Here is a 25,283-nt window from a genome sequence, read left to right on the forward strand (position 1 = left end):
CAATAGCTGTAACAGCATGTGAATATCTTAGCATCAATATCTCTTGCAACAACAGATCCATTTATAATATACATGTTCCTATCACCCTCTGAGTGATAACTCTTAGTTCATCGAACAAATCATGGAAATCTTCACAGTGAATGATAATCTTTAAGGGCCCCAGATCTTCCTGGGTGATTTTAATCTAGATTGGAATGACCTGAATAATCCTAAAATCCTTCCTATTAAACCATGAGTTGTCCCAAATTTGCGACAGACCAACTCACAACATGGGTGAGACTTTGGACCTTATCCTCTTTAAGTCAGACACTATCTCCTTAGAGTCTATTACCCCATGTGACTGGACAGACCATTATCGCATCATCTTCCTCAACAACTTAAAGGCAATCCCAAAGAATGGCCAACCAAAGAAAATAAAACATTGGAAAAGGAATCTTCTTAATATAAATCACGATGATCTAACCACCCTATGCAATAACACCTTGATCCGACAGACCAAGTTGAAGGATGTCAATGACCTCACAGACTAATACAATACTTCTATATGGGAAGATATTTCCAATAAAAACGCAAAGCCATGGTTCAATGACAACTTCAAAACAGAAAGACGCAATCTAAGAACAGCAGAAATAGCTTGGAGCTACTCCCCATCCGTCAAATCGCTAAAACACTTAAGATTAATGAGGCACGCATACAATAGAAGACTAAGACAAGTGAAAGCTAATTTTATAAGAACGCAGCTTGAATTACCCATACATAGGCCCAAAAAACCTCAAAATAGTCAAACGGCAATCAGGAAACACATCCAAACCTGTTAGACTCCGAATCCAGCACCCTTCCTAATTGCGAAGAACTGGCCACCTTCTTCAAGGAAAAAAACAACAAAGATGGAAAACGAACTTCAACTAGCGAAGGAACTTATACCTGCTACCCCAGTCAGTTTTTCATACACCTCCCAATTTCCGGAAGGGAAGAAACCACCCTAGCCCCCTCCAAAAACAATGCCACTTGGAACACCTTCTCCCCAATCAGCGAACATGAAATGTACAACATTCTTTCTTCTTTAAATCCATCAAACCACTTCAAGGACCTTCTACCTCCCAGGATATTCAAAGAAATCAAAGCCTGTATTCTCCCACTATGGTCTAAGATTGTAAATGCCTCACTACATCAAGACACTATCCCTGTCTAAAAGTAGGACAAGTAACATCCATCTTAAAAGTACCTATGGCAGACTGCTCTGATCCTAACAACTTTCGGCCCATCCCCAACATCCCCATGCTGGCAAAGCTCTTATAAAAATGTGTACAGAACCAAATCTACAATCACATAGAAAACCTTCAACTCCTCAATCAACACCAATCAGGCTTCTGTCAAGATCACAGCGCAGAATCTGCCCATATTCATATAGTAGATGACATACTAAAAATGCTAGATCATATTGAATCATGCCTTCTAATATTGCTTGATTTATCTGCTGTCTTTGACACTGTCAAACACGATAACCTACTGAAACTACTAGAACAAAGGATGGGCTTATCTGGGATCTTATTGCAATGGTTCTCTTTATTCCTCCAAAACAGATCTTTAAGAGTCAAAATGAATCAATCTCTCTCCAAGTCCCACAAGATCACTCTTGGTATTCTTAAAAGATCTTCTCTCTCACCCATTCTCTTTAACCTATTCCTGGAACCACTAGCAAACCTCCTAAAGTATTGTAACATCCACTACCATATGTACGCCGAAGACACTCAGCTGTATCTCAAAATCGCCTCCCCAGAGGACATTATATCTCTCAATTCCATCCTACAAAATACACACCTCTGGCTCACAGATAACCATCTCAAACTCAACACTGCTAAAACTGAATTTCTTCTCATCTCTCCGCTGAATAACAACCCCAAGATTGATCTTTGGTTGAAAGATCTTACAGCTCTCAAATGCTCGCCCCACATCATAGACTCTGCCAGATCCATAGGTATTACATTAGACAAACACCTAAATATGCAGGATCACATTAGTGCAACCACCAAAGGAGCAAACTACCAACTGAGCATTCTACTGAAGCTTAAACCCTACCTACCACACGAAGACCTAATGCAAGCGGCCCAAGCTCTAGTATTACCCAGACTGGATTATAGTAGTGCCACACTTTGTGGCATACCTAGATACAAACTGGCCCCTATAAGAGTCTCCCTCAATGCAGCAGCAAGACTTGTCCTCGGAACTTAAAGAAACATACACATCTCACCACCCAAAAATCCTTAAACTGGTTACCATATGAAGCAAGAATCCAACTGAAAATTGCTTGCATGTTACGCTTCAATACCCCCAGTTACCTGGCCCAAAATCTAGTCAGTCAGTCAAAAGGCTTTATTTCGATAAATCAAATCATAAAAGCATCACAGTAATACAAACAAGAGATATTTTGTACAAATGTAAAATTGACTGTTAAATTTAGCATTGTTTCTACAAAAACTTTTAACATACATGAGTGTCTAAAAAGAGTAGAAAAGGATAAAACAGTTAAAATTTAGAGGTAATCCTTCAATTAAAAAAGAATTAAACGTTAGATGCTAGCCTTTTGGCTCTAATGGACCATGTCCAGGATAAAAATTTCGAGACACCACAGACATACAATGGTTGGGTGTCCAATGTTAAAATACGGAGTGCCGTGCTAGAATGAATGGTTCCCATAGTCCGACATATAGGTTTAAGCCATACTTGCCTTGGTCGGACATAGGCCGGGCAGACACACATGGTTGTGGGGTACAGACTCCTCTCTTGTTTGACAGAAGGGGCAGAAAGAAATGGTCTGGGCGGGGGGCTTCCAGTGGGCAGTTAGGGCGCGAACTGGAAGGGACCCAACTATGAACCGAAAGTATAGAGCCCTATCATAAGGTTTCCGGACCAGGTCTAAGTAAAGTTCCCGGGATGGAAGCTCCTTACGTTCAAGGAACTCTTTCATTAACCTGCCAAGAGATGGGTCTGTACTAACTCTGTTGGTAACCCAGTTCCAATACAGGGTCTTTAGGGTGGCTTTCGGTGGGGAGGACCGGCTGTCCCAGGCTTCACCAAGACCTAGCTTACTGAGGAGGTGTTTAACATCTTTAAGCCATTTAATTTTATGCCAACCCACCTTTGACATCACCTCTGCTAACCCCTTAGCGTACTTAGCGAGTTCAGTTGCTCGCCACAGTCTAGCCCATAATAGCAAGGGTCGAAGTTTTGCCAAATCGTTGATGGGTTTACAACCTAGGTCAAGAAGGAGAGGTATCATTGGGGTACTCTGTGGAAGTGACATTATACCCCGCAAAAATTTATTCTTGGACCTTGTCAGCAAGTCTGTGTTGGATGTGCCCCAAAGCTCTGCACCATAAAGGGCAAAACTAACACCCTTAGCCTTATAGATGTCAAGGACGGGTGCAATGGGACGAGTCGTGGCCGAACGCTGTTCCTTGTAAAGAGCCCCGACAACCCTCTTATGGCTAAGCAGCATTTTATGGAGATGGGGGGTCCACTGCATGGTATCCGAAATACGGATACCAAGATAATCAAATACAGTGACCCTCTCCAAGGATACATTATTAAGAAAGGGGAGCCGACCAAGTTTTTTCGGAGGATTTAAAACTAAAAACTTGGTTTTGTCTGTATTTATGATTAGGCCACGTTGGTCACAAAAGGCCTGAAAGTTATCTAGAAGGCTTTGAAGGCCTACCGGGGTCTTTGATATTAGGAGCGTATCATCGGCGAATAGGAGGGTGGGGATTTGCTCCCCCACCAGGGATGGAGCATCTGATGGTATTTTAAGTAGATGCTCAACAACCCCGTTCACATATAGTGAGAAAAGGGTTGGAGCAAGAACACATCCCTGGCGGACCCCTCTACCCACCGGTATCTTGTTTGTTTTCTGCCCCTCTGGACCCCACCTCACTTGTGCGAAGGTACCTTCATGTAGTCTCACTAGAATAGACAAGATGTTAGATGGAATCCCCATATCTGCCAACACTCTCCATAGCTGCCCTCTGGGTACAAGGTCAAAGGCAGTCTTTAAGTCGATGAATGCGAGGTAAAGACTGCCTTTGCCTATAACGACCACCTTCCAGTAGATCTTCAAGAGCCTAAAGGCCTGCTCTATAGTACCGGTACCCGCCCTAAAACCCGCATGATAATCTGAGAGAATCTCATTGTCGCTAGCCCATTGGTGGATTCTCTCAAGTAATACCTTTCCCACTGCCTTCTGGGTCGAATCTAGAAAGCTGATAGGGCGGTAATTGGCTGGGTCCTCCCTCTGGCCCTTTTTAAAGATAGGGACAACCTCAGCCCCCTTCCAGGATTCTGGGATGGCCGCACCTTTATCAATTGCGATGAGGAGTGTATAAAAAAACTCCCCCCATTGCGTGGTATTAGATCTAAGAAGATCCCCGGGGATGCCATCTGGGCCCGCTGCTTTTTGGGGCACAATACAGCCAATCTCATAATCCACTTCCTTAGCTGTAAATGGAAATAAGATGTTATCTCGAGGTTTTGTCGAAGAGCTGGGAGGGGCAAAAGTGGAAAGAGTTCCTGATTGACATGAATAAAGGCTAGAAAAATGGTCAAACCAAGTCTGACCGGTTATATTACAGGTGATGAGGTCACTGTCAGGCCTATTCCTCGCCCTAATAGTGCTCCAAAAGCGACCAGCATCCCGCCCTGTAGAAGCCTCTCTAAGTGTGTGCCAATAAGCATCCTCCCATTCTTTTTTGGCTTGTGTAACCACCCAATTATAATTTTTCCTGGCTTGGTGAATCAGGGGTTGTACCTTGGTCCTCACAGCCTCAATCAGGGCGGATTTCATCTGCCTACACTTGGGAGCATACCAACCCTGCTTCACTTTTGACCTTGGGTGTCCTTTAGCCCTACCCCCATGAATATCTGGCATAAGTGAGTTACTTAATGAAATTATGGTCTCTTGGAACAGTGCCGTAACTGTAGAAGGATCAGAGTGTTCTAAGAGGTGGATATCCATCTTGCTTAGGGAAACATCCACAAGTTGGCCAATAGCCTCGATTTTCCCATCATCTAAGGCAAGTTTGCGCCAATTAAGGCGCCTTCCACAGTTAGATGGAGTAGTCAAAGATGCAGGCCAAGATTACGGGGTGTAGCTAAACTTCTGCATTCTTCCCAGGGGTGATTTAAGGTTAGAGACAGCAAACTGTGGTCGCTGTCAAAATTCAAAATATGCTCGATGGAAGTAATCAGGGGAATATCCCCCTCAAGGCTGGCGGGACACGGTAAAATGGTATCACCACTAGCAGGGTCTTTGAGCTCCTGGCTATAGCATGGTTTGTCCCTGGGAGACTCAAGTTTGTCCTGTAGGTATACGTCATGAGACAGACCTTGGACCTCAGTAGTAACCACAACATCCCTATCTGCATTAGTTACAGTGTTCTTACCCCTCGTAGCCCAATATCTTACATAATTTCTTGCGGGAGCTTTCTTTTTCCTACTACCCTCCGCTATCCCTTTACTGCTTATTACCGTTTGACATTCCATTGCAGTATGTTTACGCCTCGCCAGCGGCACTCTAGTTCTTACGATAGGGCTGTCGCTGCTTAAACTTGACTGCATGTCAGAGCTTGAGTTGATGTTAACAGGGGTATTGCAGTTCTCATTGACGTTAAGGGCCCCACCCTGAGATAAAGAGTCGACAGTAGCATGGTTATGAAAAAGGGGAGGAGTCAGTGATAGTCTAGAAAAGGAAGGGATACCATCTGGGAATACGTTTTCCCCCATGGGGGTTGGGTTCTGTAGTGACACGGGATTGCCACCGCCTGGAAGAGCAACAAAGGATGGCGCCAGCATCGAATCCTGAGAATAAGTAGAAAACATTGATGCATTTACAGGCAGTAGCAGAGGTACAGAACCAACAGGAAGCGAGAGGCGACGCTCGGTACTCTCAATAGCGTTAGACACCACCACTATAGTTTTTTGGAGCATACGGTCTATGGCGGTTAAACAATGTGGAATTTGGACCGTTGATGTTACACAAACATAGACCTAGGACATAACTATCAGTTAACAAGTAGTCAATACAGTAACACGTATCGCCAAGAGGGATGGCCCAGCCCGGCCTCACACGGCCACTAACGGGCAAAAACGGTCCCGCCCTTGTCCTGGGCGAGCCCGGGCGAGCCCGCACGCGTCCCGCTGCGCGTTGGGCCAGTGAGCAGTTTAAAGGTCCAGGGGGCGTGCCCTCCGGCCGGCACCTCACGCGAGACCGCGCTGCCTGCTGGATGTTGTATGCAAGCAGCGCGCGGTCCGCGGGTGACTCGAGGCACGAATGGGCAGTGACTTCAACAATCCCTCAGCTCTCCCACAACAGAAGGCAATGGGCACAGTTTCTCCCGCTCCAACTCCAACTCAGCAGCAATGAGCGTCCGGATCCAAAAGGAAGGTTCCTCCTACTACGGCAAATAGATTGATCTAGTAATTTCAGGGGACAGCAGATCCTCACAAAGTGCACCTTGATTCTGAAACCCCAACGAACACACAAAAGTAAAACTGGGGCGAGAGCATTCTTGGCTTTCGCACCCAATATATGGAACTCTTTACTACCCAACCTTCACCTAATTCCCTCTACCTCCTCCTTCAAAAAAGAAGCCAGATCTTAACTACTGACTAAGGGGCATATTACCAACCAATAGAGATAATTTTTGTCTCTAACTTGTTTAGAGACAAAAATTATCGCCGCAAATTGGCGATTTTTATCGCAGATAAACCTTGCAATTAGCAAGGTTTATCGCAAATGCGATAAAAAACGGCTGCAATGCATGAATATCGCTGAAAAGTCAGCGATATTCATGCATTATCGAGCAAATGCTCTTAGCCATGTTATCCACCTCCCATTGGATAACATGGCTAAGAACTGCTCCTGGGCAGGTGTTAGCTTTTGGAGATATTCACGCTTAGCGCGAATATCTCCAAAAGTTGGTAATAGGAGATAGCGATGTTAGCGACTGTTTCCAGTCGCTAACATCTTGGCACGCCCACTTTGCATGTCATTAGTGATAAATATCACTGACCTGCAAAGCGGGGCCCAAGATGGTCACTATCTCCTATTAGCTGTCGCTAACTGGTGTTAGCGACAGCTTGGTAATAGGGAGATAATTTTATCTCCGCTTTCTTGGCTTTTAAAGCCAAAAAAGCGGAGATAAAGCCCTTGATAATATGCCCCTAAGTTCTTACCCTAAGCCAATATATTGGTGACAAACACTTATGTTGATTGTCCTGCCTAGTACTGACTTTAATCCAGTCCAATCCCTGTTATCCCATTTTACTTTATGATATTTTTATCTCTGATGCACATGTTTGCTTGTTTACCAGACTAATTGTTACTCTTCCCGACATATAAAGCGCTCTGATACCCACTAGGGTCACGTTCACGCTATTCCAAACGTTATAAATAAATAAATAAATAAATGCAAAATCTTGATATACTATTCTCTTGCACTGTATATTATTTAGTATATATTAGTAATCATGATACAGTTAATACAACCGTCACATGATAAGAGAGCACACTATAAGTAGAAAAACGAATAAAACATACAAAAGCATACAGAAGTTAGAAGATGTCTTCGTTGATGGTCCCTAAAAATGTAAAGAATGCATGAATAAAAATACCAGGGGCCGTATTTCTGAAGTGCCCCCGGGGGCCAAATGGGCGTTAGCGCCTACTTTGTGCACCCACGGGTCACTTTGGTATTACAAAAGGGGCAGCATACGCTTGAGTGGCAACTTCTGTAATACAGATAGCACTGGTGCACATATAGTACCAGCGCTATCACCAGAGGGCATTCCCTCATTTGCATGGTGGCGTGCTCGCGATGTATTATTGATGTGGGTGCAGAGGCAAAGAAGATGTCAGCAGCGCACTGACAGTGCAGCACTTAAAGGGTGGTGCACTGTCATTAGGAGGTGCACTGCCAGTGTGCCCCTGATGGCAGTCCTCTGGAGGTGGAGAACGGTGGGCCTATGGACCCCCTAGACATCCCCTTGCAGGAGGGTGCAGTCATTCACTGTACCTGCCTAGAAGGGGATCTCTAGTCCCCTTTAAAACTGCAGGCGGGTTGCCGTCTGAACAGTGAAACATGGAGCCGCTGCATCAATGCCTTTCCGCATTTCACTTGAATACGCAGCCCCAAGGGCAGCACAAGTTTGTGGCTGCCCTGGGGACAGTGCATTCAATGTAATACAGTGCACTATTCTTGTTAGTACTGGGCGCACCGATTGAAGGGTGTGACCAACGCTAACAAGGAAAATGTACTGTCTCCCCTAATATGGCCCCTTAATATGAAAAAATGCAAATGGAGGAGGGAAAGCATTTACGAGTGAGAAAAGAAGACATTACTAGTGTAAAAAGATACAGAACACACAAGAGTCAGGAGACCTCGTCAGTAATTGTCCTTGGCAAACTATCACTAGGGCACTCAGACCTTGCAAGCAGAAAAGCAGAGCTTAACGGCATGTTCTTACTCTGTTAGAATTACAAAGATTACTTAGCAGCTTTCAGCATGTACATTCAGATTGAAGAGTGAGACATATGCACAGAATACGCAGAAAAGATTCTTCTGGCCCCTGCAACACCCTGCATGACAGCGAACTAAGGCCAGATGTATCAAAGGATTTTACCTATTCTGTGTCTATGGAAAAATGTGTTCATACATAAGGCCCTGGGTTCTGGAGACCATGGTGGCAGTCCATCCTTCGTTGGTGAGAGGACAAATGTTAGTGATAAAAATCTTGGGGCATATTATCAAGGGGGTTTATCTCCGCTTTTTTGGCTTTAAAAGCCAAGAAAGCGGAGATACAATTATCTCCCTATTACCTAGCTGTCACTAACACCAGTTAGCGACAGCTAGTCGGAGATAGCGACCATCTTGGGCCCCATTTTGCATGTCTGTGATATTTATCACTAATGACATGCAAAGTGGGCGTGCCAAGATGTTAGCGACTGGAAACAGTCGCTAACATCGCTATCTCCTATTACCAACTTATGGAGATATTCGCGCTAAGCGCGAATATCTCCAAAAGCTAACACCTGCCCTGAGCAGTTCTTAGCATGTTATCCAATGGGAGGTGGATAACATGGCTAAGAGCATTAGCTCGATAATGCATGAATAGCGCTGACTTTTCAGCGATATTCATGCATTGCGGCTGATTTTTATCGCATTTGCGATAAACCTTGGTAATACCAAGGTTTATTTTCGATAAAAATCGCTCCAGCTCAGCGGTAAATTTTTGTCTCTATTGCTTGGTAATATGCCCCCTTGATTTGTAGAAACCTTTGATAGACCCAAAAACATAGGTCTGTGGAGTTAGTGCTTTATATATAATGATGGATAGCCTCAAATGTTGACGCTTTTGAAAATATTCCTTGTCTTGCGCCCACGACAAAAGTTTTGCTTGTTTGTTCATTGCGAGTTTAAAAGCATTATGAGCAAAGGGTGCTTCCTAGAGATTTTGGTAGTTACTTGCTCTGGAACATCGTCTAAAACTAAAGTAAATAGCACTTTGTGATATCTTTTGGTGCTTTTCATCAAACGAGCGTTCCATTGGTGGTACATGGGCGATTCCCCGCTACCACCCATGGTTTTTGATGCAAAGCAATATTTAGTAACGGTAATAGACAGGGTTTTGCAACCAAAAATATGCAGCCTTGAGGCAGGTGCAAAGTGAGAGAAATGTATTTGTATCTTCACACTTCAAACTTTGAATGTGTGCTGCACTGTACAGCACATATTCAAGAGGAACAAGTTCTAAAGAGTGTCTCAGCAGAGTATTTTGCACTTGAAGGTACCTTTCCTGTCGAAAACCTATGCTAGACATCACGCACACACCTTTGTACAATGGTGCAAAGGTTTGTGCTTGGCTCTAGGCAACCTGAAAGTGGGCCAACACTTGGAAAGAGAGCAGCAGTGCTATTTCCTACTAGATATGTTATTTCCTGCTTTCTAACCTCACACCACAGAATGCTGTGTTGGAGTTTCACCTGTCCAGCCTCTCATGTACCTGCTGGGCCACCTGCCATGGACACTGCCCTTCCTGTTTGGAGTCTGTCTGTGCAGATTATCTTGCATAATGTGTTAGTAAGTCTGCCCTAGAGTTTCTTTTCAATATAGTCCTGCATATAGTTTAGCAGAAGCTTGAAATTGTGCCTCCTCACTGTATGAAAAAATGTCACGTGCTTTGCTTGCTGGCGGGGATTGCATTTGCCACAGGAGCAGAAGTGCAACTTGCGCAACCATGAATTGAAATGCTTCAAGGGAGACGAAATGTTGTTATGCTTTTATGGCAGGACATGGTTGACTATTTTTTCCATGAAAAGTTCACTGTGTTCTTTGAATATTTATTCCCATGATTCGTGGTAATATGTGCTCGCCAAGTACATGACATTTCTCTTTGCCTGGCTTATTTTCCAGTACTGCTCTACAATCCATAAACTGTGTGTCTCTGTCAAATTTTACAAAAGCAGCCATATTTAAATCAAGTTGTCTCAAAACTCTTTTTATTCTTCCTACTAATCCCTTGTGTGTGGTTGGTTTTTCTGACTAATATTTACATTTATTGTTGTGGCTATTTTGTTCTGAACGCAAAGGTTTCCATAGCAATACATACACCTACACACACGTGAGTATATAATTCACATACACATCTTTAAGCACTGCAAGCAACGTAGATTGCTATTGTTCTTAATCTACAGTTTATATTTGCTGTGCTTGCTCCCACTGCTCTCTTAGTGACGAGTTCCACATCTAAATGAACTCTGTACATCTACCTCACCTGGCTCCTTCGTGCATCAATTCATGTTCCATCAGGGTAATGGCACTTTTGAGAAAAGCACTTCTCTTTGAACTGTCAAAAGGCTTTTGCTCACTGGGACCAGGTTGTCACTTTGGCATGCCACAGACGGAGAGTAAATTGCTTCTGTGGCAGGCCTCGTAGTCTCTTGAGCACTGATATTAAATGAATAACTGACTACTTTGAAACCACAAGCGTGCTTCTTTTAGATGAGCGAGGCAAGTCTGCATAATGGGGAAGAAAATGTAGCACATGGGTTTTAGATGTCTAAGTATTGCTTTTCTTCGTGAGCGCCAAAGAAACACGTTTTCTTGGCGAATATGGAAATGTGAACTATTTTTACTCTTTGTACTAAAGTATGATCCTACATTAGCAGTCCGAAACACGTTGGATGGTGTAATTAACTGGTCACAGTGGCCTGCTGCTAGCTTGTCCCAACTCATGTTAATTTCTTTAGGTAAATATACCGATGCACGTGGAAACAAATCAGGCGGGGCAGAAGTTCACCCAGATTACAAAATATATTCATTTGTGTTTTTTGCTGACTACGCTCAGCCTATAGCCCTACTTAATTTAGATGCACCTGTACACCAAGATCCATTGGATCTAAGCCTTTATATACGAGAACAAAGTACTAATTGATGGATACAGTTGCTAATGACATGGCTTAGTAAACATTTCAGACAAAGGCTAATATAACGGTGTCAGCTGGTCAAGTGAATAAAGCAATTCCAGGGCCCACAACCCCCCCAAATGAACAATAATCTTCGCGAGAGGACAGAGTGAAAAAGGGTTCATATAGTATGCCAGGAAGAAGGGCATTGGCTGGGTTAGAAACATAGGGTCGTGACCAATGAGCTGTCAAAGCGATCTCCAGCCTTTCGGGGAAGGTCAAAATTGAATGAGATTTAAGGCTTTCATGTGGTTTGGAAAGGCAGTGAGCGGCAGGCATTCTGAGAGAAAAGTGAGCAGCGGCCCCCCATTTATATTCAAAATTCTTATATGTATCTTGCAATGTATCTACCATCCATTCCAAAATTAATGCTTGCCACAGCCTGGCGTGCCATTGTGGAATGGAGGGCGGCGTGTTTTTTTTCTTTGAAAGCCACTTTCAGGGTCATCTTGGCTGCTCCCAAACAAAGCCATAGAATAGAGAAATCACTCGAGGTTTGGCTTTTTAAGGAGTTGTCGCGTAACCCCAATAGTGCAAACCAAGGGGAGCGGTATGGGGATGGAATGGGGTAACCCAGTATAGTTTTAATGTATTCTAAAAGTTTTGCCCAGAATGGTTGTATGATCAGGCAGTCGCCCTATGTGCCAAAAGTCACAAAGTAGGCCACAACTCCTCAAGCAGAGATCTGTTGTGTTCAGGAATATGGTTTTCAGTTTAGTGGGATATAGATATCAGTCGAACAAGCTCTTGTAGTGAGCCTTGCTAAGTTCAAGGGAGTGATTGTGTTAGGTAATATCTTTACACCCTGCCATTGATTTTTAGTTATGGTGTCTCCTAGGAAAGTTGTTCAGAGTTGGATGTGTCGTGGTGTCCCTGAGGGGAAAGTATTAAGTTAGTTTGAGTAGAGGGAAGAAATTACACCCCTGGGTCCCCCTGCCTGCCGTACAAATTTCTCAGAAAAAGATAGCTCCCTGGTGACTGCCTGACATACTTTCGGTTGTTTGGCCTAGTGTTTCAATTGAGTGTAGTAATAGCTTTTGGAAGTAGGTAATCCAAAATCCCTTTGCCAGTTTTCAAATGAGAGTGTCCCACCCATGATGGAGGTCCGAGGTGACGACACAGCCTCCTTCCATCTAAGGACCAATGGGTCCAGACGTGAAGGTTTGGGAAAAGCAGGGTTGAAGTGAACTTGCGTGTATGGTGAGGGGAAGGCAGTCCAGCTGGGCTTTCAAGTGACAGTGCCCCACACATTAAGGGTAGTCTGTGTAGGTGTGCTCAGATAGGCATTAAGTGGATGATCAGGCCGTGCCTTCCATAGACAATCCCAGAGATAACGACCCACCATTCCCCATCCATATGGAGCTACTGTTTGTCTGAGTCTCTCTGAGAACATTCTACTATAACCCTCAGCTGTGCTGCTTTGTAATACAAGTAAAGGTCTGTCAGGGAAGGGACTCCTGCCTCCTTCTGGAGTTGCAGTTGTTTATAGGAGAGCCGTGCTCTGCGATCTTGCCAGACGAAGTGTTGGACCAGGGATAGGAGCTCCGAGAAGAATTTTCAGGGAACCTTGATGAGCAGGCCTATGAAGAGGTACAAAATAAGTGGCAGTTCTGTCATTTTTAAACTATTGATATGCCCAAGTTGTGAAACGTACATAGGGGCCCAGCGTTTCAGATCCTGTTTAGGCTGACAAAGTAACAGGAGAAGATTGACTTGGTAAAGGTCTGAAGTCTTGGGGTGAGTTTGATTCCTAGATCGGGTGTATCCTTTTCCATCTATTGAAAGGGGGTTGTATACACCAGCTGCTCTATATCTTGTGCGGGGAGGATTAGATTTAGGGGACAGGATTTATGTAAGTTTATGTGGTATCCCACCACTCTTTCATAGAGAGCCAACTCTTGTTGCAGAGCCTTTAATGAGGTAGAGGGTGCAGTAAGGGAGAGCAGCACAACATCTGAAAATAGCGAGATCTTTTGATCCACAGACCCAAAAGGAATGCCCTGGATCTGCAGTGTAGCTCTAATGATCACAGCAAAGGGTTCTATGCTGAGTGCAAATAAAAGTGGTGAAAGTGGGCAACCCCATCGGTTGCCACAACTTTAATTGAAGAATTTTGAGCCTACTCCGTTAACTACTATTTGTGAAAGAAAATTTGCATAACACTCCTGGACCATGTCGATGAACCAATGATGGAAGGTTTTCTGGAGGTTTTCAAAAAGGAAGGACCTAGCCACCCGGTCGTAAGCTTTCTCTGCATCAAGCACTGATAAAATAGCTGGAATTTTCTTTTTGGTAATGATGGAGCGAGGTGCAGAACAGAATTTTGTTCAAACTCGCAAAGTTAAACTTCCATAATAAATAATTGTACTAATGAGTTTGTGAGTGAAAAATACTAATCAACCTAGATTAAAATGCATTACACGACATATGGGACTAACTAAATGTGCTCTTTGTTGCATTTGCAAGTTCGTTGAAAAATAATAAACTAACCTTGTCTATTGTCTTTGTCAGTATTAAATGTGGCTGTTTAAATAATGGCATGTGCTTATTTTGTGTGCTAATGTTATGTCTTTTTGTCTTTATGTGGTATAAGTTTGTGGAGAAACCTGAATGTGAAAAGCTGCTTTATGTGCTTACAGCTAGTTAACATAAATTAATGGTATACTAATTAGCAAAGGGGGTGGGTAACTGAAGGGTTTCCAATACTCTAATTAATTGATGTCTTGTGTTTCTTTGAATACTAGTTCTCCATGAGAGAGGCCTAAGGCCTGAGGCCTAGCGTATTAAAGATGGTGTTGTCGAGCCCTGTCCAGAGAAAGCAAGAGCCTTGTGTGGAAAGTTTTATCACGTTGAAAATATTTGCAAGCTCAATTGAGAATTGTATTATACGTGCTCATTGAAGGACTAAATCCAAGGACAGGAACTGGCAAAGTCTGCCAAGTTAAGCAAGTCACAGCCTGTGAATGTAAAATGTTTCGATCTGAGGAAGCTGCGTGACTTGAAAATAAGGGACAATGGACTCTAAGAAAAAGTTTGATTTAAGCTTCAGGAAAGAGGATGACACCATATGAGCTGACGTTTCTCAGCCAATCCGAACTCTGGATGGTCAAGAAAAGTATACTTTTCAGTGAGATTAGCTAGTTAGAAAGGTATAAAAACTTAGACCTAAAACGGGAGGGGGCTGCTTGTTTCCCGAATCCTGAAAGGCGTGTCGTGCTGACGGACATTTGGCGCACGTAAGGATAATAGGCCTTAATGACTTTAACTTTTAGATGAAGTGAGTTTTAGACAGGGTAATTAGAACACTCTTGAGTGTTGGTGATCGAGGCCCTCCTCCACCCGCAGGTTTCCCTGCGCCTCATCCCTGGTGGTCCAGTGGACCTCTGTCTCCTTTCTCTCACTCTGCTACTTCACTCGTTTTTCTACCCTTTCTATCTTTCACCTGTCTGCACCTTTCTGCATCTCTGCTCTTTTGTGCCTTATTTCTGCCCATTTTCCCTTTCTCCCCCTCTGCTCCTTCACTCGTTTTCACTAGTTTTTCTACCCTTTCTATCTTTCACCTTTCTATACCTCTGCTCTTTTGTGCCTTATTTCTGCCCATTTTCCCTTTCTCTCCCTCTGCTCCTTCACTCGTTTTCACTAATTTTCCTACCCTTTCTATCTTTCACCTTTCTGCTCTTTTCTGCATCTCTGCTCTTTTGTGCCTTATTTCTGCTTATTTTCCCTTTTTTCTTTATCCCTTCTTTCCTCCCTTTACCTTCCCCCGCCGCTGCTGCCCCTGTGGCCACTCCCCCCACAGCGCGACCGGCCCAATCCAGCTCCCCTCCCCGCTCCTGCCTCCCAGCTGTCCAGCCCTCCCCGAGCCCTACTTAATGGAGGCCACTGCGGGGACAGGCGAGCAAGACCACTGACTCATTGTCAGTGAAATTGCTCTCCCACCCTCGCAGCTCCACCATTAAGTGAGGTGCCCCTGCCCCTGCACTCTTGTGTGTTGGTGATCGAGGCCCTCCTCCACCCACAGGTTTCCCTGCGCCTCATCCCTGGTGGTCCAGTGGACCTCTGTCTCCTTTCTCTCACTCTGCTCCTTCACTCGTTTTTCTACCCTTTCTATCTTTCACCTTTCTGCACCTTTCTGCATCTCTGCTCTTTTGTGCCTTATTTCTGCCCATTTCCCCATTCTCTCCCTCTGCTCCTTCACTCGTTTTCACTCGTTTTTCTTCCCTTTCTAACTTTCACCTTTCTACACCTCTGCTCTTTTGTGCCTTATTTCTGCCCATTTGCCCTTTCTCTCCCTCTGCTCCTCCACTCGTTTTCACTCAATTTTCTACCCTTTCTATCTTTCACCTTTCTGCTCTTTTCTGCATCTCTGCTGTTTTGTGCCTTATTTCTGCTTATTTTTCCTTTTTTCTTTATCCCTTCTTTCCTCCCTTTACCTTTCCCCGCTGCTGCTGCCCCCGCGGCCCCTCCCCCCCAGCGCGACCGGCCCAATCCAGCTCCACTCCCCGCTCCCGCCTCCCAGCTGTCCAGCCCTCCCCGACCCCTACTTAATGGCGGCCACTGCGCGGCCTCGCCGCTGGTGCACCGAAGGCACGTGAAAGGCAAGTACGTCTGTGCCCGTCTGCGACCCATCCGTGACCAGCACCAGAAACCCTGGACCTCCGCCCGCCAACGCTACGACCCAGCAGCACTCCACGCACTGAACCAAGGCTGCAACAACAACTGCAAGCTAGCATCACCAGCCGACACCCATGGACCCTTCAGCTGTCACCGCTGCCGGCACACCTGCAGCACCGCCAAGAACACGGATCCAGCACAACCCGCCCACAAGAACACAACCCAACCGAAGACCCTGCAATGCATCCTCCTCAACGTCCGATCCCTCCACAAACACGCCACAGAAATCTGGGACCTCCTCGACAGCACCACCCCGGACGTAGCATTCTTCACGGAAACCTAGACCAACACCACCTCGGGACCGGACATCGCCATCGCTATCCCCCAAAGATACAAGATCTCCAGGAAGGACCGCCCCACCCACCCAGGAGGAGGAATTGCCATCGTCCACAAATCCAGCCTCCGCCTGAGCACACTCCCTGACGAGTCCACAGAACTGATGGAACACCTTCACTTCAAGATACTGGCCAGCCCCACCGCCGCCCTCCGAGGAACCCTCATCTACCGACCCCCTGGACCCCGCGGACCCTTCGCCAACTCCATCACGGACATTATCTCCCCGCAGTCCATCGCATCCACCAACTACACCCTGCTGGGAGACCTCAACTTCCACCTCGACAATCAACTGGACCCCAACACCACATGCCTCCTGGACAACCTCCACAACATTGGACTCCACCAGATCGTGACCGAGCCCACGCTCTCAGCAGGACACACCCTCGACCCCCTCTTCACTACAGGAAACTCCATCACCTTCAGCCACACCACCGAACTCCCATGGACCGACCATCGTTGCGTCCACTTCACCTTCAGAACACCCACCATCCACAGACACCAGCACCTGCTTCCACAAAGAAACTGGACCAAAATCACCGACGACCAGCTCACCTCCTCACTCAACAACACCACCCCAACCATCGTGGAAAACGACGACCCCAACACCGCAGCCCGAACCCTGCATAGATGGATCTCGAACAGCACCAACACCATAGCCCCCTCAAGAAAAACAACAATACCCGTGCCAAGAAAGCCAGATGGTTTACCACCGAACTTCGAGAATCCAGGCGTACATGCCGCCGCCTCGAAAAGGCCTGGAGAAACACCAAATCCACAGAAGCCCACAACAACTTCAGAGCCAGCACTAACGCCCACCATCGACTCATCAGAGAAACGAGGAAAAAAGTGATTGAAGACAGAATCTCCACCCACGCACACAACAGCAAGGAACTCCTCAGCATCATCAAGGAGTTCGCCCAACCCACCAGCGAGTCTACCGACATCCCTCCCTCACAAGACCTCTGCGACAAACTCAGCACCTTTTTCCACCACAAAATCAAGAGCATCTACGACAACTTCGACGAAGACAACCAACACACTGAACCCTCACCAACCACCCCCGACACCCGGAAACCAGCGATTGATGACTGGACAGCCCTCACCACCGAAGACACACTGATGACAATGAAGTCAATCCACTCAGGGGCCCCCACGGACCCCTGCCCCCACCACATCTTCAACAGAGCCGCCGACACCATCGCACCCATGCTCCACCACACCATCAACCGCTCCCTGGCGACCGCCTCATTCCCCGACGACTGGAAACACGCCGAGGTGAACCCCCTCCTAAAGAAACCCTCAGCGGACCCCACCGACCTCAAAAACCTACAGACCCATCTCCCTGCTCCCGTTCCCAGCGAAAGTCATCGAGAAAGCCATCAACAGCCAACTCGCCACATTCATTGAAGAACACAACATCCTCGACTCCTCCCAATCCGGTTCCAGAAAAAAACACAGTACGGAAACCGCCCTCCTCGCCGCAACAGACGACATCCGCACCCTACTGGACAAAGGAGAAACAGTAACCCTCATCCTCCTCGACCTATCAGCGGCGTTCGACACAGTCTCCCACCGCACCCTAATAAGCAGACTCTACGATGCAGGAATCCAGGACAAGGCCCTCGACTGGATCTGCTCCTTCCTCTCTGGCAGGACGCAGCGGGTCAGACTCCCCCCTTTCTTCTCGGACCCCACACCTACCACCTGCGGAGTCCCCCAGGGCTCCTCCCTCAGCCTGACGCTCTTCAACGTCTACATGGCTCCACTTGCCCCCATTGTCAGAACCTATGGACTCAACATTGTGTCATACGCAGACGACACCCAGCTCATCCTCTCCCTATCCAACGAGCCCAACACCGCCAGACGCAACTTTCGAGAAGGCATGGAAGCCGTCGCCAAATGGATGATAAACAGCTGCCTACAACTAAACACCAACAAAACAGAAGTACTCATCATGGGCCCAAACCCCGACCCCTGGAGCGACACCTGTTGGCCCACCGCCCTCGGAAACCCGCCAACCCCCACAGACCACGCACGCAACCTGGGAATCATCCTGGACTCCGAGCTCAAAATGGACCGCCAGATCAACTCTGTCTCATCTTCCTGCTTCCACACCCTCCGCCTCCTTCGTAAGACCTTCAAATGGATCCCCCTCGAACACCGAAAGACAGTCACTCACGCCCTGGTCACCAGCAGATTCGACTACGGCAACGCACTCTACGCCGGAATAAACAAAAACCTCATCTGCAAGCTACAGAACATCCAGAACGCCGCCGCAAGACTGGTCCTCAACCTGCCAAAACACTGCCACATCTCCCAGCACCTGTACACACTCCTCTGGCTCCCTGTTGAGGCGAGAATCACCTTTAAGATGCTCACCCTTGCACACAAGGCCCTCCACGGCACCGGACCAGCATACCTGAACAGCCGACTCAAATTCCACGCACCCCAAAGGACCCTACGATCAGCCCAGCTCTCCTACACCATGGTCCCCCGCACCAGAAAGACCAGATCGGGAGGCCGCTCCTTCTCCTTCCTCTCGGCCAAAGCATTGAACGTCCTTCCGCTCCACCTCAGACAGACAACATCGCTCCCCATCTTCGCAAGAAACCTCAAAACCTGGCTCTTCGACAGACCCCCTTCTTGATGGAATGGAGCCGGCACCCCCCCACCCCTAGCGCCTTGAGACCCTTAAGGGTGAGTAGTCGCGCTTTAACAAACCCCTGATTGATTGATTGAACATAGGGGTTAGGAAACTTGTTTATTTTCCTTAATTCATGCTGAATGGTGATGCTTTGAAATGCCAATCTAATATGTCTTTCCTCAATAAAACGCTGCTAAATTGCTAAAAAATAAAGATTCATATTTTAAGATGCTCTCTCTTGGAATAATAAAGCTAATATTAGATTTTGAAATTACAAGCTGGTCTTGTTTATTCATGGTCTAGTTGCCATCAGTTGATCCATTTACCTTAGTGACTTAATTAAAATGTATTATGCTAGAAATCCATGGTAAAATTGATAAACTGCAGTTGTATATAAATGTGTAAATAGTTTTTAAATAGTTCTGATTAATTAGGTCGCATGATTCAGCTGCCCAAAATTTGTCTCGGTAGTTTATGGGCCTTGTGAGAGATTTATGATTAATGGTGAGTATCATGGTGTTGGGTAGTGTTGTTGAGACAGATTTTCTATAGGGGCGCTGCATCAGTAGCTTTATTGATCAGGTGGTCTATCCGTCTCAATTTGTCGTGCACTTGTCGCCCTGCAATAAAGCCCGATTGATTGTGGTGAAGCAGTTTGGGAAAAATCGTTTCTAATCGTGTGGCCAGAATCTTGGTGTACAGGTGCATCTAAATTAAGTAGGGCTATAGGCCTGTAGGATGCATAATACTATGGGTCCTTCACCGATTTAGGAATAACAGTTATGAGTGCTTCAGTCATTGAGGGAGTTACCATTTTGTTAGTCACTATTTGGTTAAATAGGAGTGTAAGGTATGGTATGAGCGTTTCACTGAAAGTCTTATGAAATAGTGCAGTAAATCAATCGGGTCTACAGGATTTGTTTGTGATTTGAGGGTGGCTATCACTAACCGGACCTCCTCCTCATCTATCCAGTGGCTCAACTCCTTGTTCTGGGTTGTTGACACTGGAGGCAGCTCTACCTCTGCCAAGTCTTCTTCTTGTGCCTTGTCACAGAGTGGGCCAGAGGTATGAAGAGTTTTGTATAGATCATGAAAGGCCTTGACTTTATCATGTTCAGAGAGTGTGGATTCACCTGTCTTTTTATAAATTCAGCTAATACAGTCTTTTTTCATGTTTTGCATTATCTGTTTTTTTTAAAAAATGGTTTTAAATGGTTGTCAATATATTTGTAAAATATTTTTGTTTTATGTATTTTTATAGCCCTGAAGAAGTCCGGTAATGGACGAAACGCTTTGGCTAATTCATTGAAAATCAAGAATTGAATACAGATCAAGTTTTAAACTTCCAGAACTTGTGACTGACTTCACTTTGGGAAAATGAATTTGTATTTTCAGATTTTTATTTAGCATTGCACAAGGATTTCTATCCAAAAATACATGTAAATCTGATACATTAGCAGGGTGCGGAGCCACAATTTTGGAGATTGTAAAAGCCTCCCTATATTTTTGTTTGCTAGATGCTGCATAGTCCCTCCTCAATTCCCTTTCTAACCTCTTACAGGTTTGTTTAAGTTCATGGAGTTTATGGGTGTACCAAGGAGAGAGCTTAGAACTGTTTTTTCCAGAAATGTTTTTTGGGGGAGGACTTGGTCTAGAGAGTGCTAGAGTATATGTTTCTTAGTCATAAACCACACGAAACCTGTCTATGAAAGTAGCTAAAGAGTAAGGTAACAAGTACAAAAGTAGGAGCAGGGAACATTAGTTAGCTATTTAAGGCATAGTAAGCATCTCTTGTAACCCCCTGGGGAGTCCAAGACAGTGTATCATAGGAAGGAATTTCCCCCACAATGGGGCCTACCGTACAAACTGGCTGCATACATCTTCAGTGACTAATAAATACAGCAAGTAAGGAAATCTAAAGGCCTTAAGTGTTTCTCCCAGGGTGGATCACAGACGACTGGTTTAGCTGAGAGCACCCCTCTTCCTTTTCTCCAGGAGCAGCATTGTGGGAATCTGTAGTCAGTACCAACTGGGGTCCCCATGGGTGGGTTTTCCATTTGATCTGTTGAGTGCTCCGGATCTGGAATCCTCACTCCAAGCATGGCCGCCGCCTGTGGCAGATCAGTGAAGTGATGAGATGTATTGTGACAGGAAAAAGCCAGGCTAAATGGATACATCCCTCCATGTTTATTGTTGTTGTGAAGAAGTTTCTCAGTAATTGGCCTGAACTGTGTCACTGATCCAGGGTCCATGGGGCAACATCTTAAAACATAAGGCAGGGTACTCCTTGAAGGATGTATGACGTTAAAACGCATACTTTTACAACGCATACCGTTACAACGGGACTTTTACAACGCAAATACTATTACAACGCATGTATTTACAACGCATTTTTTTACAACGCAGGTACCTTTACAACGCATACCATTACAACGTAAGTATTGGTAAGTATATATAATTTTTTTAATTGTATATTATTTAAAATTATTTTTATTTAATGTAATTGTATTTAATTTAATTTAATTTTATTTTATTTAATTAATGTAATTTATATTTATTTTTATTTTATTTTTTTCTTGTACCCCTTTATCTAAAATTCCCAAAACTGACCCTGAACCCTAAAAATACCCCTTTACCCAAAACTGACCCTGAACCCTAAAAATACCCTTTTACCCAAAAACCCAAAACTGACCCTGAACCCAAAAAATACCCCTTTACCCAAAAACTGAAAACTGACCCTAAACCCTAAAAATACCCCTTTACCCAAAAACTGAAAACTGACCCTGAACCCTAAAAATACCCCTTTACCCAAAAACTGAAAACTGACCCTGAACCCTAAAAATACCCCTTTACCCAAAAACTGAAAACTGACCCTAAACCCTAAAAATACCCCTTTACCCAAAAACTGAAAACTGACCCTGAACCCTAAAAATACCCCTTTACCCAAAAACTGAAAACTGACCCTAAACCCTAAAAATACCCCTTTACCCAAAAACTGAAAACTGACCCTGAACCCTAAAAATACCCCTTTACCCAAAAACCCAAAACTGACCCTGAACCCTAAAAATACCCCTTTACCCAAAAACCCAAAACTGACCCTGAACCCTAAAAATACCCCTTTACCCAAAAACCCAAAACTGACCCTGAACCCTAAAAATACCCTTTTACCCAAAAACCCAAAACTGACCCTGAACCCTAAAAATGCCCCTTTACCCAAAAACCCAAAACTGACCCTGAACCCTAAAAATACCCCTTTACCCAAAAACCCAAAACTGACCCTGAACCCTAAAAATACCCCTTTAAAAAAAACCTAACATATAACATTTTAAATATAATTATATACTTACCAATACTTACGTTGTAATGGTATGCGTTGTAAAAGTACCTGCGTTGTAAAAACATGCGTTGTAAAAAAATGCGTTGTAATAGTATTTGCGTTGTAAAAGTTCCGTTGTAATGGTAGTGCGTTGTAAAAAATGCGTTGTAATGGGTGTTTACCCTCCTTGAAACGTCATTTCATTCAACTTCGTTGCTTCATGGAGCATGACCTCCTTTGTTTTGAAAGAATGTAGTTATGCTAAGACATCTCTGGGTCATTTCCCCTCTCCCTGGATCAACGAGCACACCCTGTGGACTCACTCTAGCTTGACCTTAGGGCCCCCAGTGCCCAAGAGATCCGAAAACAGGCCCACCATGAATACATCTAGGTCTGGACACTCCGCTCCTTCCTCCAAGCCTCGCAGCCTGATGTTATTGCATGTAGAGTGATTTTCAAGGTCCTTGCCCTTGATAAGTGTGGCATGGAGATGCGTTTTAAGACGATTGGTGGAGCTCTTTAGATGTTCTACCTGCTGGGTGAGGATTTGGCAGGTATTTTCTAATTCAAGCACCCTTGTGCCGATAGAGTCAACGTCTTGTTGGAATCAGCGAATTTAGAGGTAATTTGTGCTCAGAGCGTGTTTATAGAGAGGTCAGTTCAACGTTTAAGTTCTGAAGTAGTCCTGTTTTGAAGTCCTGAAGAGAGGACAGGAGGTCTTCCTTAGGGTCATGTTGCTTTCTTTACGAGGGGGTTAGAGAGACATCCAGGAGTCAGTTGGTTGAAAATAACTCAAGCCCTGTTTGCCTCAGATTTTGTGGGAAGCATGTATAGTGATGTCTCCAATGGCTAAGTCTTGACAATACCATGTCACTGTCCTGATCATAGCTTTATTATATAGCAAAGGAATGAGGAGAGTATGGATCCTTCAGCCCACCCAAGGATATCAAGCTGGAGCATCAGAAACATGTATTCTGTAGTTCTCTATGCCACGCAGCCAGAAGTGGCGAGCGATGTAAGCCAGGAGCCAATAGTATCATGTAGGAGCTGCAAATATCAACCCTGGTCTAGGAGTTCTACAGGAAAGCTGTAGACTGTGCTGGATAATGGTCGATGATGGGGTCACATGCAGTATTCAGAAAAACTTGTCATCAGAAGATAATCATGAGCTCAGAAGCAATATGGTGCTGAGAGAGGTGGGAAGATCTTGCACCACAATGCTGTCAAAAGACAGCCACCATTTTGGCGAAGCAGAGTGAGGCCCAATTTGCAGCAATCTGAGAAGCCCCAAGCCAGTGTCCCTGAGCATGTCAGGCATCCCCTGTTCTCGCCAGAAGCAAAAGGAAGTCCACAAAAGAATCAGAAGGCCGATATGAGGCTATCAAGACATCAGGGGCCCCCTGTGGCAAAATCAAAGCCTCTGCATCCTTGTCATGCAAATATGTCTGCCTCCTAAATCAGTGAGGTGGGATTCCTCATTGTGGACTGGTGCTCACTAATAGATTCATGAGCATGAATCTAACTGAGCTGTGAAGCGAGCAGGGCTGAATAGTGGTGTAAGTAGCGGTAATGCAGGGAGGGCTGGTGGGGACAATTTTTACTCACCGCGGGCCAGGTTGGTTGATCGCTCCCACCCTGCTCAGCTCCACCGCCAGAAAGAGTCACTGTTTGCGGAAGACCCCGGGCTGGTAGTCCCTCCACAGGCCTTCCACTCACCCCCAAGCCCCATGGCAGACCCACAGAGGAAGTCGGACAGCCCGAGTACTGACATTGCAGTGGCACCTCTTACAGGGAAGGTGTAAGCTCACTTTGGGTGAGAGACCGTTATGATGACCGCAGCCTTGACTGTGTGCCATTAATTCTTTTGTTGCAGAGCCAGTGGGCACACATCTCCCCCACAGGCCTTGACTCGGCCCTCGGTGCACCCTCACGTGGTGGCCATCATATAGTTCTCAAGAGGGAACATCCGGCTTCATCCTTCATAGTTCCATCACCCTAGGTATCTCTGGTTAATAGGAGGTAATGGATCACCTGTAGAAGCCCATGACCATTGTTTTATGGGCTGAAGGTAGTGGAGCTCATACGGATCATGCCCATGTGACCATGATGGTTGGCCACACTCTGAAGTAATTCCTTTGGTCAAAATATGGTGGGAATGATCCATCATTTGAGCGAGTAGAAATTGGAGCTGGAAGGGGTCCTTATGTTGAATGAAAAGTTGCACCACAATTATATGGGCCCGATGCATGACAAGGATGCAGGGGCTTTGATATTGCCACAGGGGCCCCTGATGTCTTGATTGCCTCATATCAGCTCTTACATATACATTACATATTGCCGATATAGGATTCAAATAGTACTTAATTGAGAAAGAAAGAAAGGGGGGTGAGTCATTAACAATTTTAACCCTAAGTTGTGTGGCCCATTTTCTCAACCTCTCAAACCAGTTGCATGCTATTATGTATGATAACAACTTATCTGGGATCCATTCAAGGGCCTGAATGGTGCAGGGAGTTGTGCGCTGAGTGAGACAGAAGAGGCAGGGGTGTCTCCAGCATGTTCGCCCTTGTTGCTTTGGGGTCCAATGAGTGTTTCAGTGCATCATGTGTGGGCTAAGTAGCAGATTTAAAATGCTGAGGCATTTGCTGTCTTCCCTCTGCAGTTCTATGCTCTCTGCCTGCACCCATGTGATGGTGGATAGAACCCAGGCTGTGAGTGCAGGGGGTGTAGCCAATTTCTTATTTGTAGGTAATTAGGCACTTGGCCAGCAGTAACCACAGGTCTATGAAGAGGAG

At 45.4% G+C, this 25,283-nt stretch overlaps 1 long non-coding RNA gene across 2 annotated transcripts in view; it reads left to right on the forward strand.

Moving 5' to 3' along the window:
* The window catches only part of LOC144827737 (uncharacterized), a 95,232-nt gene extending 74,160 nt beyond the window's left edge, over positions 1 to 21,072 (forward strand). For both annotated transcript variants that reach the window (XR_013610337.1, XR_013610336.1), the window contains one exon: positions 20,434 to 21,072. This is a non-coding gene — a long non-coding RNA (uncharacterized LOC144827737). The remainder of the gene's footprint in view (positions 1 to 20,433) is intronic.
* Positions 21,073 to 25,283: the final 4,211 nt, after the last annotated feature.

Source organism: Lissotriton helveticus, chromosome 4_1 (assembly GCF_964261635.1).
Source record: "Lissotriton helveticus chromosome 4_1, aLisHel1.1, whole genome shotgun sequence".
Classification (NCBI taxonomy): domain Eukaryota; kingdom Metazoa; phylum Chordata; class Amphibia; order Caudata; family Salamandridae; genus Lissotriton; species Lissotriton helveticus.